This window comes from Gopherus evgoodei, chromosome 12, assembly GCF_007399415.2.
Source record: "Gopherus evgoodei ecotype Sinaloan lineage chromosome 12, rGopEvg1_v1.p, whole genome shotgun sequence".
Classification (NCBI taxonomy): domain Eukaryota; kingdom Metazoa; phylum Chordata; order Testudines; family Testudinidae; genus Gopherus; species Gopherus evgoodei.
Window position 1 is genome coordinate 41,860,413 of NC_044333.1, and position 16,488 is coordinate 41,876,900.

Here is a 16,488-nt window from a genome sequence, read left to right on the forward strand (position 1 = left end):
GTGTCCTTCAGTTACCCCATTTGGAAAATGGACCTGTGTGGCAATAGGTCAGAGAGGCATACAGGTCTATCACATCTTATGTTCGGGTTACCTTCCGCAGTCAGTGTGTAAAGCGAAAATTGCATATAGTCAAAATTACATTGAGTGTAATGGTGAGCGGAATCGCCTGCACTACAGGTACAGTATTAAAATTGTTATTTTTCTCTTTTTTTTTGGTTTTGGTTTTTGCTGACTGCGTAAAGCTGAAATTGCGCATGTTAAAAGTGCATAAGATGCGACAGACCTGTATTGGCAGGGGATGCCGTAGAAGGAGTACATTACCAGATCCTGGAAATGTTTTTCACTTTTGAAAATTTGCTATGTCTGTTTCAGATGCTGACAACAGAGAATCACTTCTAGTTTTCAAATAATGTCAGTTTCTTAAAAATATATTATTCTTGCCCTTGAAAACTAGTTATTTCAGGAGCTGATGTCAAAACCTTTTTATGTCCGAAGTGCTGTGGTGCAGTCTAATCTGCAGTCTCTCAGTAGGGGCATCAGGAGTTGCTCAGAGCCCTTTCAGATACATCTCTGCCACCAGGGGTATGAGGTGAGATTGATCAAGCTGTCTGCATGTCACAAACAAGATAGCTGGGCCAGAGATGAAGAAAGACAAAGCCCTCTTCTGAGCCAGTTTTTTAGCTTCCTGGAATTTCCGATGCTACTCCATAGCTTCCTTGTTGCAGTCAGGGAAAAGCATGATATTTTAGAGTGGTTTCTACCACGCAGTTTCTCCAGCTCACTCACAGAGCTTCGTGAGCAGAAGCACTTCGGTAATGAACAAGAAGAATTTGAATAGGAGACGAAGAATAGATTTGTGCTTAAGCTACTGAACTGGAATTTAGGTGATTTGGGTTCAGTTTCTGGCTCTGCCAAACACTGTGTGACCTCAGGCAAGTTGTAGGATCTCTCTTTGCCTCAGTTCCCCATCAGTGAAATGAGGGAAATAATGCTTTCTGTCTCTCACACTTTGTCTATCTTTTCTGTCTAGAGTGTAAGTTCTTCAGGACAGGAATGGTTTATTACTATGTATGTATGTACAACACCTAGCACAATGCTTTTGATAGGGAGCTATGGGAGTTACTGGAGTTAATGTGAGGTGTCTGGATCTCTTTCCATCCGCACCGTTGGTACTAGCGACCTGTATGCCCGTTTGATCTCCAGTTGTATGTCTTTCTTCAGCTTTAGGAGTTGTGGCAACATGCCCTATAGGAATTCAGTTAGCTCGTCTGTCTCCATATCTTTACGGAGCCTTATGACCTTCAGACACTGCAGTGAAGAAGTCCATCTAAATATGAAGAAAGCTAGATTACATTGCCAGATTTGTGCACTTTCTTCTTGAGGGTTTTTATTATTTTGCTTCAGTTTCTTGTGCAGCCTGGGAGAAAATAGCAACCTTTGGCCTAAACTATACCTTTCAGTACATATGTTCATTGAGAAAGGTTCTTTTGCTGTCCAAAATACTATGTTCCTTGGCAAAAGAGAAGGATGAAGATGAACCTAAACCCCACATCCTGAACCAACTTCAGCACTCAACCTATCTGCATAATAAGATTTTGTACTCTCAAGGTGAGGAATGTGTAGATGTGGAGGTTTTGATCCTGGCTATCTCTAGTGGGAGAGATAAATCACTCTAACTTGGCGGGACCTGATCCTTTCACTCCAGAATCTACTACCCAAAACAGCTGCTTGGTGAGAGATTCTGATGGCAGTTCTTAAGTTTCCCAGGGTGGTTTATAGCCAGCATCCTTTATTTTCAGCCATTGTCCTGCAGAAGAATATAGTTTTTCATGTCAAACCCTGACCAACCGACAAAGTTGTTGATGCTGTCTAAAGAAAAACATACTTGTGTTGCCTTCTTAAATAAGGCTCTGCTTAAATCTGTCATAACTTACAAACTGTACAAAGAGTTAGAGAGCTCTTGTGGAGTTTTTAGAGGTTACATCTTTTTATTTTGTATTTTTTAATATTTTTCTTTCTGGTAGGATTTTTGGTTTTTTCCAGCAGAGGGAGGCATTTGACCATGAAACTGAATGGTTAGCAGCAGTATTCTGTAGCCTGTTTTATCAATATACATATAAAACTCAATGTTCAAATTAACTAGTTCAATAAGTAATTTAGCTCATTGATTTTTGGGCATATCCTAAGTGCCATTACAAGCTACGGATATTTTAAATGCCATTACCTAATAGAAGGAATGTTTTAAGCACCTTTTATTGATTTTATTACTGCTTTATTTTGCTGTCTTGGTTTAAAATCATTTTAACCACTCTGTAATCAAGAAGAAATATATCGTTGGTGAAATACAGTCAATTTCCTAAAAACCTTTGACATCGTTAAATAAGGAATTACAGTTGTTAAATCATGTCAGGCAATAACCGAGGGACAGAAAAGATATAAAATTTGGAGCAGTGGGCCAGCATACCAGTAAGCTATTTTGACCTTTGGCATTCAGACTCTGAATGTGACAATCACACTTCAATTCTCTTCTTGGTTCTTACATCAGTAAGAAGAGATTTAAAATCTCAGCATGCCAGGAAGGTTGCTGAAGGATAACAGAGTATGATTTAGAGACAATTAAAGGGCATTTTAATGACCTGCTGTGACTTTTTGTTAAAATTACTTTCTAACTTAGCAAATTTGAAGTTTCATTTGCCAGATTGTATTGCAAGTAGTGTAGTATATTGATGTTCTACACAAAAGGAGTAAATTGAATCTGCTCACAGGGATTTTCAGCTACTTCCTTGCCTAGCTCTTTTGACTTGAGAAGATTATCAGTATTATTGAGCTAATCAGTTGGTAGAAGTAGACTGGGAGTACAGCCTCTATGTTGCCTAATCAAAGAATTGCAAAAGTATGTAGTGGGAGCTCAATAAAAAAACAGCTAATGAGTTGATTGCATTGATATTTGATGTAATTTAACTGTAGAGTGGCAAACATCAATACCTCTATGATTTGGCAAATGATTGTTGAGCTAAGATTCAAAGTTTAAAGAGATTCTACAGTAAGAGAGCACCTGGCAACTAAACAAGACTGGGGAGTTGAATTTTGCCCGTTAAACAGAATAGACCTATAAAGTCAAGTGTTTCAATCATTACTATTTTTTAAATAAAAAATTAATGTATAGAGGAAATTTAGAGTTACACATATGGCTCTTTTCAGAGACAGACTCTCTGGTTCTGAAAAATTAGAAGACAAAAGGAAAAATAAATTGGATTTATAAAATACAGAAAGGTTATACATCTAATTAATAAAATATTTTGTATGGTTATAAATACTGTAAATACAATATATAACTGTTACACCTACTCTCTAGTTATAATTTAATGATGATATCAAAACCTGGAAGGAGGGAAGCCAACACCAAGAAACATTAGCCTATGTCCTTGGAGTTTAAAATCTGCTGTGTTTGATGTTCTAAATATCCCAGGCATGAAGCACCAGTTGCAGCTAGTTCGTGATATATAAACATCTCAAATCAATTTTATTATGTAAAAATAGCACATTAATTGTCCTTGATAATGTTAGCTGTAACTTCATTCTTATTTTCCATTCTTCCCTTGTTCTATTCCTGCTTGATTTGTTTCTTAGGCGTTGTCGCTTTTGTGCTCATAGGTGCAATTAATGTTGGTAATAGGTAGTGACATCTGTGTAGGCTTTCCTGAATCAGAGCTCTGCCAGTTTCAAACATTGTGTCAGCAGCAGACAGCAGGCTATTGGAACCCAGTTGCTGAGCAATTCTTTTGTTTGATATATCAAAGTCTGTGCTCTTTCCTTCATACTGGGAATTAGACTGATACACTGATACTACAGGAGTGCGAGACCTTCAGTCATCAATTAGTATGTGTCTTCAAACTCCAAAGCATTTAGATGGCTTAGCAGTTTGTTTTTATTTCTCTTTATAGCATCTGACAATACCCTGGGTCCTCATTATGGCTTGAACCATACTAATCCCAACTGTATGCAGAATAGTTATCAAGTACAGTTCTGTGAAAACTATGCTTGCCAGTTGATTTCTATTATAGTTGGTGCTAAAACAATTTTCCTGTCCAGTGTGACAAGGGACATTTTTTTCCAACCATGCCAGGTAAAATCATGCTATAGACTCTGGGTGTTGGGACAGGGATATAAATTTAGGGCTATGCATGTCCCTTGATCCACCGTGGGTCTCCCACTGATGTCAGTGGAACACTTGTACAAGACTGAGTGTAACATATGGTCTTAATGTCATAACTGAAGTTTAAATTATTTTCATTATCTATTATTTTTGGTACCGTATTGTTGCATTCATTATAACAGAAAGGGAAAATATATTCCCCTATAAGACCACTATTATTTCTGCCCTTTCTTTCTCTTTCTTCCCCATCCTCATTTCTCTTTTTTCTTCCTCTTCTCTGCCTTTGGGTGTGTCCTCCTTTCTCCCCTCTGCATTTCCTTATCTGGAGTAGCTCCCAATTCCCAATCCTATAGGCTTCACTCCTACTCATGTCTCCTTTCCATCTGCTAATATCATCAATAAAATAGTTAACACTGACATTTAAAGTGCTTTCACTAGGTTCTAGAGTTAACAGGTTAGCGTTTCTGGCTGTTTGCAGACTCAGAAGACACCATTGCATAGGTTATACTCAGTTCATATTTTCAAAGTTTTCTTTGCAACTATTTGAGTTGGAAACTTATTTATTTTAAAATGAAAGAGTAGTTTATACAGAATCTCATATGCCATGTGGGCAGCAAAATTATATCAAACAGACAGGATCTGGACATGGGCTGGGTGTTTGAAAACTCTGCTAAAGGTTGAACCTCTTAGCACGTCAACTGGCAGGTTTCTGTGTACTGTTGTAAAACAGAGCCAGATCCACATGCAAAGGGAGCCTCCGTGTGAAGATCTCTCACCTTTTGTGTGGAAGGAGGGTTCAGCCACATCCATGGCATTGCTCTTCCCAGATCTAGAGGAGCCTTCTATGTACAGTTCAGGGTCCAGACTGTAGGAAGGAGAAGAGACTGAGTGAGCAAGGGGGCTGAGTGGATGGGCTGGATATAGGTCCAAGTGGAATGCAAATCATCCCTCCTCCAGCCCCATGGACCCTATGTGGAAAAAGTAATAAAGCCCCAAGTGGATTTACCTTTTCTGTGTAGCCTGCTCTGGGGGCCACTGTGACCAGGTGGTGTTCCTGGTATCATGGCTTCAGTATGCTATGCAGTCATGAAACCTGTAGGGGCTGAAAGGTGTTGGACCCTAATACAAAAAGGACCTTATTCTATCTTGTCCTTTCCCACTATTTCTGTGAAGAATAGAAGTGGGTCTCTTTAAACCCAAACCAATAGTAACAGAGATTTTAAAGAGACAATGTGTCCACTAACATTCCTTTCCACCGAAATTAATACTGAAATTTATTGAAAATCCACTGGAGAAAATCTGAGCCTTCTTTAGATCTGTTACCAGACTGTCACATTATATCTTGGTGCTACCAGTTTGTGGATGAAATATATTTACTTCCTTATAAATAACTTTAGCTTTGTTCAAATAACTATAATTTCCTATTAGTTTTTTTTGGCCAGGCCATATGATGAACTGTTTTGGAAGGAATAGTATTGCTTGGAATTGGGCTAGGATAATACAAACCATGGAAGGAAAACAGACAGCCACCACCATATTAGTTCTAATTTGTCTCAGTTAAATTGTAATTCAGTGTAATTCTATTGCTAATGTTGTATATTGAATTTATAATGCTCTGAAGAGCACACTTAATAGTAACTGTACAAACCCAAACTTTAAATTTATGTATCATCTTGCTTCTGGAGCCTTGTAAATTTATCAACAATAACCATTTATCTCCAACTGGATTATTTTTAAGTCTATTGTTTATTTAATAAAAAATGCTTACTCTAAAGTAAAGTTTTGTCTGTCAGTAACTATATATTGGCCTGTTTGCTCCTGTGCCATCTGATCTGCAGATATTCTTTCAGTTGTAATAACTTATTTATACATGTTGCCTGGAGGATTGTTACCTTACCAAAAGGTGGAGGTGTAAGATAAACTTAAAATACTGATAATCGTATGGCCTTTTTATGCATTGCAATATTTTCTATCAGCTGATTTCAGAATTTCCTTGTCCATACCTGCAGTTGAGCCAGCAACCAAAATAATCCTGTCTGTCCTCTCATAGTATCAGAGTGGAATTTAGCTTGATAATTTTCAGATTCAGAACCAGCATTTGCTTTGGCTAGAAGAGATATAGCATACATATGGTCCAATGCCTAACAATAATCTGTAATAAACCTACTTCTTTGTATTGCATGCCTGGGGTGTACTTTTCCAAACCATAAGGCTTAGAAACACCAGAGAGATTTTTAATGACTATCAGTAACTCTATTGCAATATAAAAGGCATTTTAAAATAATTATTTCCTTATTCTTGTGTTTTTACCATAAAATGATTTTTGAGAATAGAAGAGGAAACACACAGTTAAAACCAGGTTCCACTTGCACTCTTTTTTCCTCACCTTGAGGACTAGCAAATTCTTTAATATGAGACTTTATTTGTAAAAAGCAAAACTTCAGAACCACTCAAAAGCTTTCTTATTAACTGCTGTCAGTCCTTTGATTTACAAGGGCAATAAAGATCTAGAGGGGGCACATTTATCATGGAGTTCAGCACACCAGGAGCCATTTTCTGAAGCGGTAAAGCCAAGTGATAAAATGAGTTCTTTTGTTCTATAACCAAGACACATTCCCTATTCTTAGGCACTTATGTGTGTTGGAGTTCTTGGCTTGTAGTTTGGCTGTGTTCCTCTAATGCTCCATCTACAAGTAATGATGAATTGCTAAAATGCAGATACTGATGATGCAACGGGAACAGCAGATTGAATGATGCAAATTTACCTTCAGTTTTTTATTAGTTGCCAACATTATTTATTTCTCCAATGTTAATTTTTATTTTATTTGCCTAGCACTTTTAAAATCGGATGGAAGAAGTTATCATATTCTCCTTTCTTAGCAATGCTGAGAGAATTTTGATTTAGTAGTAAATAAAATCATTTTGTTTATGCCAGAGAGCCATTCTCCTGAGATGCGATGCTGAGAAGCAAAACCCAGTTGTTTTATCTACCTTCCAAAATTAATCTGTGTAGCTGATTTTGAGTTTTGTTGTTCACTTTTTGCAGGCATGAAAACTTATTTTTAAGTAGGTCTGTAACAAAACATTGATTACTAATGTAAACATATCATTAAGGGCCAGATTGTGTCAATGGGTCTACTCATATGAGTGACTGTTCATGAATGTGAGGCAGGCCCTCACAATCTGGCTTTAAATAAATTAGCTGAGTTTTAAGTTAAAGAAATTAATGCTGTTTAGGTTCATATTAGCATGCTGCCACCTCTCCTTCCCTAGTGAACTGAAGCACCTCTTCCTGTCAGTCACTTAATGAAAGTTCTGGCAAGCCCATTTGCGCTACCAGAAAAACTGCTCATCATCATTGCTTGGACACCCTTGAAAATGTATGAGTAGGAAAATGGATTTCAAAGCACACAGCTTCTAGTGTAACTCAGAATATTTTCTTCTTAATTCTTAACCTAAAATCTTGTGAGAACTTGCTTTCCAATATTTCCATTTGAGTTGGGCCATTATTGTAAAGTGGGATTGGGTGAGGTTTTGAAAAAACCTTGACCCTGTATATATATATAAAAAACACTTGACTATCTCTCTCTCTCTCTCTCTCTCTCGTGCATGTAGCCATGGTATGGTACTGACAACTGTAACCATTTATTCCCAAGTGGATGCAAAATACTATGATGGTTGTGCTTGTCAGCCATTTTTGACCAAGCTGTAGCTAGAGTAGTATGGTCCTATGTAGGCAGAGTTTTTAAAATCCATTATACTAGCTGAAACAGTGCTTGATAGACTGTATCTCTAGTCAGATTATAGCATGGTTTCTTAACGTGGTTGTATATCATAGTTCTGAATGTTTTTATCTTGGAAAAAATGTTATAACAGCATTTAAAAATCTGCACAAATACAGACAGATATCATCTATGCTCCAAAACGTCTGTTAGTCTATAAGGTGCCACAGGACTTTTTGCTGTTTAAACATGTTTACAAGACCTAATGAGAACATGTTTATTTGGGATAAATCATACATTGAGCTCTATTGCTGCCCTAGCTGATATGCCCATGAAAGTATAATACTAAGAAATCCAAGATAATGTTTCATAATGACTGACTGTAGTGAGGCGGCCTGGTTCCCAGCCGCCCCAGAGAGGGACAAGCCCTTACGGACGCCAAAGTGGGCGGAGTCACTGGTGCCTGCACCCGCCCCTCACAGGTCATGGCGCAGGGCAGGAAGTATAAAAGCCCAGCCCAGGGCTCAGAAGCTGCCTGGCCGCTGGAGAGGCCAGACACTGATGCCCTAGCTCCCGCTGGGGAGATGCCTGCTGCCTGTGACCGACCCGAGGACTGGCCATACCCGTGGAGACTGGATGCCGACCAGACGCTGGAAGAGTCCCTAAGCCGACCGGTACAAAGGGACCCTGAGGAGCTGCCCAGTTTACCTCTCACTCAGTATCCCGAGGAGCCCATGGGGTGGGATGCTGTGGAAGACACTGCTGAGACAAAGGTACCGGTAGAGGGGGAGGTTGGAAGTAGCCTGGGGGCAGCCGATCCTAGTCTGGCTGCAGCACACCCAGAGCCAATGTCAGTGTGTTTTGGCCAGGATCCCCACTGACACAGTGGGCTGTCTGCTGCTGTTAGGGCCCCGGGCTGGGACGTAGAGGAGTGGGTGGGTCTGCATCCCCCCTGCTACCCCACTCATGAGTGGCAGTCTCCCCCTCGCCCCGACGCTTAGGCCCAGGGCCTGGGCTTACTCAACTGTTTGCTCAGCCCCTGCCTGAGGGTCTGAGCCCTGAACTATTGTTTGTTGCCCCACCCCAACCTAGGGCCTGGGTCTCCAAGATGAGACTATTGGCTCAGCCCCTGCCTGAGGGCCTGAGCTCCTGGCCTTTTCCTGACCCACCAGGCTAATTCACCACTGCATGGGACTCAGGTAGTGAGGCGGCCTGGCTCCCAGGCGCCCCAGAGAGGGGTGAACCCCAAAAGTGGATGTTTACACTGACCCATAGTAGTTACTTATCCGAACGGAAGCAGCTGTTGTGACAACCAGGAGAAACTATTATAACCAGCTTACTGACATATGGAAAATTAAAGCTTTGGCTGACCTATCATGACTATCAACCATGGCAGAGGGACTTTTTGAGTCTGTTGCTGTAATTTTATGTGGGTTATTAAAATTTTGAGAAGGAAACATTTTGTCCAGGAATCCCACCTTTTTATATAGCTGTAGAGGGAGTTGTGTTATTTCTGATAGTTATTATACTATAAAATCTTTTAGTCTCTGATATTTTAAGTTGGAAATATAAGTTGCGTTTTTTGACCCTGGGGCCTCTTTTTTTATACTGTAGCCTCTTGAAAGATCCTAAAGATTTAGAAAAAAACCCACTTTATTTTATAAAGCAGTTTTGGGGTCAGATTTTCTAAAATGTATGCTTTCATGTTGGATGTTTAAAGACCATCTGTTAACTGAAACCAACCATTTATGTTTCCTATTAGTCTTGTATCTCTCCTATTAGTCATGTATGAAAGAATACAGAGACATCCGACAGAATTCAAAACAAAAACTGAAAAAGCAGATGTTGAAACCATGTTGGCTTGTTGGTTTTCTTTTACAGGAGCAAGTAATTATTAATGGATCACAAAATACTGCAAGGCTAGTTTTGCAAATGATTATCTAGCATCACAGCTAAGATGTATTTCTGATTATTTATTGTATATTGCAATTGAAAATTGGAGTATTTTACTTGGAGATGCAGAAGAGGATTCAAAAAAATATATGATGAAGGTTATGACTGGAAGCATACAATGAAAGATAAAATACAAATTTTTAAATAGTTATGCACTTCTTAGTCTCTCAGGACTCATTTCTTATGTTGTCATGGTGAGCAGCGAATAAAAAAAATAAAAAGGCTGTTCCTTGGGTTGATGTAACGTATTGGTAGTTATATTTACAAGAGCTCCATGCTGTCTTAAGTAAAGATCTCTGAGAAAAAAACCCAAACTTTATTTTTCAAATAAATTCAGCTAAGAGCCCACAGACTTCCATACCACCACACTGAATTATTATTAATGTGCGTTGCTGTGAGAATAACACTCACTGCTGTTTAACAATAATGTCTTTCTGTGGAATTTTAGAAAGTCAGTAGGAAAATGGAAGGCAGATATAAGTGCTGCAGCAGAATTAAACTAGTCCATTTAATAGCAAGGACATTTTTATCATTGCTTTTGCAAGAAAGGAAAAAAATTAACACTTACTGTGTATGCGGGTTCATTTGCTGGCTGAAGGATTTTGAATGGCTTGTGTATTATGCAAGAACAGGCCTCCTAGTCCAGAATAATATTCATTTGAATCCATTCCCTTTCCTTCATGGTCTTTTTCTATTTTTAACCAGGGATGGGTCATATGTCAGAAACGTGCACAATTTTGGCTATAGAACTTTATCTTTTAGTGGGTAGTGTGTGGATTGCTTATCTTTGTTCTCTTTGCTTACTTATCTCTTTATGGGAGGTACTGTAGTCTACTTGCTAGACATTGGGAGTAAAGTAGGAGTTATAGGTTCTACTCCTAGTTCTGCAACTGACTCACCATGTGATCTATGGCAAATTACTTCACCTTTCTGTGACTGTTTCTCCATTGAGAAAATGGAAACCTATTATTTACCTCTTAGGGATGTTGTAAGGTTTAATTAATAATCATAAAATGCTTGAAATTTTTGTATGGAAGGTGCTGTAGAAGTGTTAATGTTAATACATTTATTTATCAATTTTCTTAATATTTGGGCACTATTGAATTAATTAGACCTATGGGGAGCTCTAATCTCATAGAGTGTTTTCCTGCTGTGAGAGGTACTGGGCTTTTTCAGAAACTTATAGATGTTAGAGACAGAAAAGCCGTTATATCTGTTTGCCAATGCAAGTTCTTCCCTTTTATACACTTACAATTGTTTGTCCAATCTAATTTTTAATATCCCAAGAAATGGGACTTCTACCACTTCATTTGTGAGACTGTACTGGTGCGGGTGCCACATCCTAACTTGGCGGTCACCAAGCATTTAAATCAGATGGTAAATAAATATTTCAGTCACATCTTCGTTCACGATAGTCCACATGATTACCAGAAAAACCCTGGATGGCCTTTCTTTTGTTTGGTCTTATTGTGTGTATGTGTCTGTCAGAGAAAGAGAGAATATTTTTAATTCAATTACTTTGTTTCAAAAATATTTAATAAATAGAATTTAGGATTTATCTTGAAGTTGTTTCATGTTAATTCAGTAAGGATTGTAATGTGGGGTAATAAACATCTCAGCCTTCCCCTTTCGAGGTTATTTAGTCTAGCATATGGTTGTGACTAAAGCGGGTTGGGAATTTTTCCACAAAATTATTTTGTGAGAAAGTGCTGATGAGAGAGAAACTCTACCCCAGAATAGCCATTCGTGAGGGCATTCCCCTGAGGTTCAGGTGGCTGCTCTGCTTGACTTGAAGCAGGTACTTGAACCTAGTTCTCTCACAACCTAGGTGAGTGACCTACTCACCAGACTATAATGTCAACCAGTCTTCCCTGTTGGAGCTGTTCTACTTGGTATAAATAGTTAAATATTAATTGGGCCAGAAGTCTCTACACTGAATCAGCAAAACCAAGGGATTTGAGCCCACATCTCAGATAGGGGCCCTAACCATCAGGCTACTGGCTGTTCTGGAGAGGGTGTGTGTGTGTCTCTTCCCCACCCTGCTTTTTCTTGACAGTTTTTGAAAGGTTTTGTCCTGATGTGTAATGGGCTTTTTTTGATATCGCAAAATTTTCACAGGACAGGAAAACCCTTTCCAGTCCAGCTGGCCCAGCTCTAGTTATGACCTTATAAGCAGGAAGCACTCTCAAATTTCCATCTAAATAGTAAAATAGAAGAGGATGGAAAACATGCACAAATATGTAATGGAATTCACTCAGACCAGCATAATGATTAGTTTTTAGTTTTTACATTCATTTTATTGTTTGTATTGCAGTAGTGCCTAGTGATCCCGATCAGGGATTGGAGCCCCATTGTGCTAGGCACTGTAAACACATTTAAGAAAAGAGAGTCCCTGCCCAAAGAGCATACAATCAAAGTATAAAATGAGAGACAACAGGTGGTTACAATGAACAGATGGAGGGCACAGTGATTATGATCATATGCAATAATAATGATGATCCTTGCTTGATTATTGAATTCCTTGGTAGTGTAATCAAAATATACTGATTTACAGACATCTCTTTTCATTTGCATGAAATCCAGTGAATACTTTTTTCCATATTTAAATGAATTTGAGAGCTCAGCCTCAACAGGCAATCCCTTCTGTAGGCATCTGTGATGGGATGCATGAACCCCACACCAGTGACAAAGGGATTAAAGAGCTGCTATCAGCAGCACCCTGCCTCTCCAGCCCTATCAGTTGCATCAGGGGTGGAGGGTTTAAAATCAGGAATTCCAGACAGTTGGCGGGCAGTTCTAGGAGAGAGCAGATAGCAGCTCTACAGTTCCCAAAAGGGTCTTCTGGAAAGCTTCAGGGAAATTGCCCTCAGGAAGGTCACACACTGATTCTGCAAGGAGACAGCAGACTCTGGCATACTGGTTGGGCAGGATAGGTTTGCCAAGCCCCAAGGTGAACTGTTAAGTGGTCAGTACTGCTATCCTCAACCCTTCCCAGGACTACAGAATATGAGACTGACAGAAAGGGCTTGTGGAGTGGGACCCGGGAGACCCATACTTTCAAACTCAGTCAGACTATTCTACTCAACTTAGTATCTCTGAAACTCATGTTTATGCAGACCAAGGCACCCTATGGGTTTTGCAGTGGCCAGACAGCAGGAAGTGCCCATCAACCCAAGAATTGTGACAGTATCTTTGTATAGAGGTATTCAGTCCTGTATAATTCAGATAGCTTGGTTTATTTGTCATGTTTCATAGAGTTTAAGGCAAGAAGGATCTAGTCTGACCTCTTGTATATCACAGGTCTTTAAGTTTCACCAGATATCTCTATATTGAGCCCAATGTCTCTGGTTAAACTAACGCATTTTAGTCAACTGTTGTGTGCCACAGGCTGAGGACAGGAGAGACCAAGGTTCCCCCAATGTCCAAGGCCCCTGAAATGGCAGGGGATTAATTAGATGTGATATTCCCAGATGATCTGAACAGGTGATCCATTTCCCATGCTACAGGGAAAGGTGAAAGACCCACAAGGTCCCTGTCAGTCTGACTCAATGGAAAATGCCTTTTTGACCCCAAGTCTAATGACTTGGTGCAAATTCCAACTTCAGGAAACATACCCAGACCAGAGCTGATAGAGCCAACCTGCCAAAAATAGAATGCCAGCCACTGCTATATTTATTTGTATATCTGTAGATCTCCCCAAAGTCAGGCAGTTCTTTAATGTAGGTAAAACTCAGCTTTATTTTTCATTTGAATCTTATATATACTTTTAACCCTTTCCAGATTTTCATAAAGATTTTATCAAAGGCATCAAAATTACTCTCTTCCAGGTTTAATTTTTAATGTTAAAATAAATAAATACTGGTTGAAGCTACCTGAAACATTAAGTTGCTATTGATTTTAGAATACAGCTATTATTAGTACTTAGTTCAAAGCTGGAAACTATAACCTGGATTAAGATATAGGATAGAAAAAGTGGAGCATCATCTTTGGGTGGAAAGTTCCTGGTCAATTAAACTTGGCAAAATAAAAGGATGGTACAGGGTAGGATGTAATTATTGAAGGGAAAACCCTTAAGTTTAATCGGTAATTGATGAGTTGAAGGTTTTCAATTTACAAAAGCACATTTTATTGGTGCTACATAATGGAGATCATCTCAAGAATGCTTTTTTCATATTTTAAAAAATAAAAGTATATATGTCTTTGTTGATATAAAATGCATATGGTTTCTACAGAAGATTACTTTCTCAGTTTATGGGAAAATGTCATCTCATCTCATCCGTTTTCAGACTCCAATGATAGCCCTTTTAATTTCCCCTTTCTGTTGTTGGATTTTGGAAAAGGTTAATTAGTTATCCACTGAGCTTGGTGGAAGATTTTAAAAAATATAATATTAAGAAATGTCCTATTGGGGTATGAAGGTAACACCACAAGGGGGTACTATAATTTTATCAAATTTGTCCTGATAAGTAGGTTTATTAAGGTGAAATGATTACAGGCTGCAGAGTTAATTTTAATATGCTAATACATCCAGCAAGTTAGGAACTTAAATAAAAGGATATAATTAATTAAAATATATAAGAGGTAGGGAAGTTTAGTAAGGTCATCTGTAGATTATATTAACACTGAATATAGGCCTTAAAGGTTAAAATTAAGTTTTCTTATAAGTGAGCTTTAGTTGGCTGCTGTATGCGCATTATTGACCTTTGAATGAGGAAGTGAATGTTGCATTCTGTGATTCTTGGTGATTTTTTTTTTTAAAGAAAAAATAATATAATGATTCACTCTTCAAGTAAAGCAAGCTAACACTGGATATTTCTCTCTTTTAATGGAATCATCAAGTTAACAGTTTCAGTAAAGAGTGGTGCTGTATATTAAAGGGACTTCAAGGGGAAACTTTTCTGGTTTTCATTGGAAAATTATATCCTCTAGAATTTTTCCATTAGAAAATTCATTACTCTTTTCCGTGGTTAAACCTTCTGATAAGATACTAATAGGGATTTTCTGTTATATCCATGGATGCAGATGTGTACACTAGACGTATTCAGTTTTTTAAAAGGGGAAAGTGTAAAATATCTCTGCTTTTGAGTTTTTATACTATCACTAAAAGCAGCAAAGAGTCCTGTGGCACCTTATAGACTAACAGATGTATTGGAGCATGAGCTTTCATGGGTGAATACCCACTTCGTCGGATGCACCCACGAAAGCTCATGCTCCAATACGTCTGTTAGTCTATAAGGTGCCACAGGATTCTTTGCTGCTTTTACAGATCCAGACTAACACAGCTACCCCTCTGATACTATACTATCACTCTTTTCAGAGTATGGCTCAGCTGTAGAAGAGTAGAGCAGAAAATGAATGTAACTGAAAATGGATCTCTGAAGTCTTTGATACTGTGTTTGGCCAACAGATAAAAAGGAGAAAAGGATAAAGAGCTATAAAGAATGGGGAGACCAAAGAACAAAGTGATGAGAGTGGGGCCCCTGAACGATCGAGATACAAAAGGAGCGCTTAAAGACGATAAAGTCTGGAGAAACTAAATGGATTCTTTGCTTCAGTCTTCACGGCTGAGGATGTCAGGGAGATTCCCAAACCTGAGCCGGCTTATGTAGGTGACAAATCAGATGAATTGTCACAGATTGAGGTGTCACTAGAGGCGATTTGGAATTAATGATAAACTTACAGTAACAAGTCACCGGGATCAGATGGCATTCACCCAAGAGTTCTGAAAGAACTCAAATGTGAAGTTGCGGAACTGTTAACTAAGGTTTGTAACCTGTCCTTTAAATCGGCATCTGTACCCAATGACTAGAAGATAGCTAATGTAATGCCAATATTTAAAAAGGGCTCTAGAGGTGATCCTAGCCATTACAGACCAGTAAGTCTAACGTCAGTACAGGCAAATTAGTTGAAACAATAGTAAAGAATAAAATTAGATTGTTGGGCAAAAGTCAACATGGTTTCTGTAAAGGGAAATCGTGTTTTACTAATCTGTTAGAGTTCTTTGAAGCGGTCAACAAACATGTGGACAAGGGGGATCCAGTGGACATAGTGTACTTAGATTTCAGAAAGCCTTTGACAAGGTCCTCACCAAGGCTCTTACGTAAATTAAGTTGTCGTGGGATAAGAGGGAAGATCCTTTCATGGATTGAGAACTGGTTAAAAGACAAGGAACAAAGGGTAGGAATTAATGGTAAATTCTCAGAATGGAGAGGGGTAACAAGTGGTTTCCCCCACGGGTCAGTCCTAGTACCAGTCCTATTGAACTTATTCATAAATGATCTGGAGAAAGGGTTAAACAGTGAGGTGGCAAAGTTTGCAGATGATACTAAACTGCTCAAGATAGTTAAGACCAAAGCAGACGGTGAAGAACTTCAAAAAGATCTCACAAAACTAAGTGACTGGGCAACAAAATGGCAAATGAAACTTAATGTGGATAAATATAAAGTAATGCACACTGGAAGAAATAACCCCAACTATACATACGATATGACGGGGGCTAACTTAGCTACGACAAATCAGGAAAAAGATCTTGGCGTTATCGTGGCTAGTTCTCTAAAGACGTCCACGCAGTGTGCAGCGGTGGTCAAAAAAGCAAACAGGATGTTAGGAATCATTAAAAGGGGGATAGAAAATAAGACAGAGTATCTTATTGCCCTT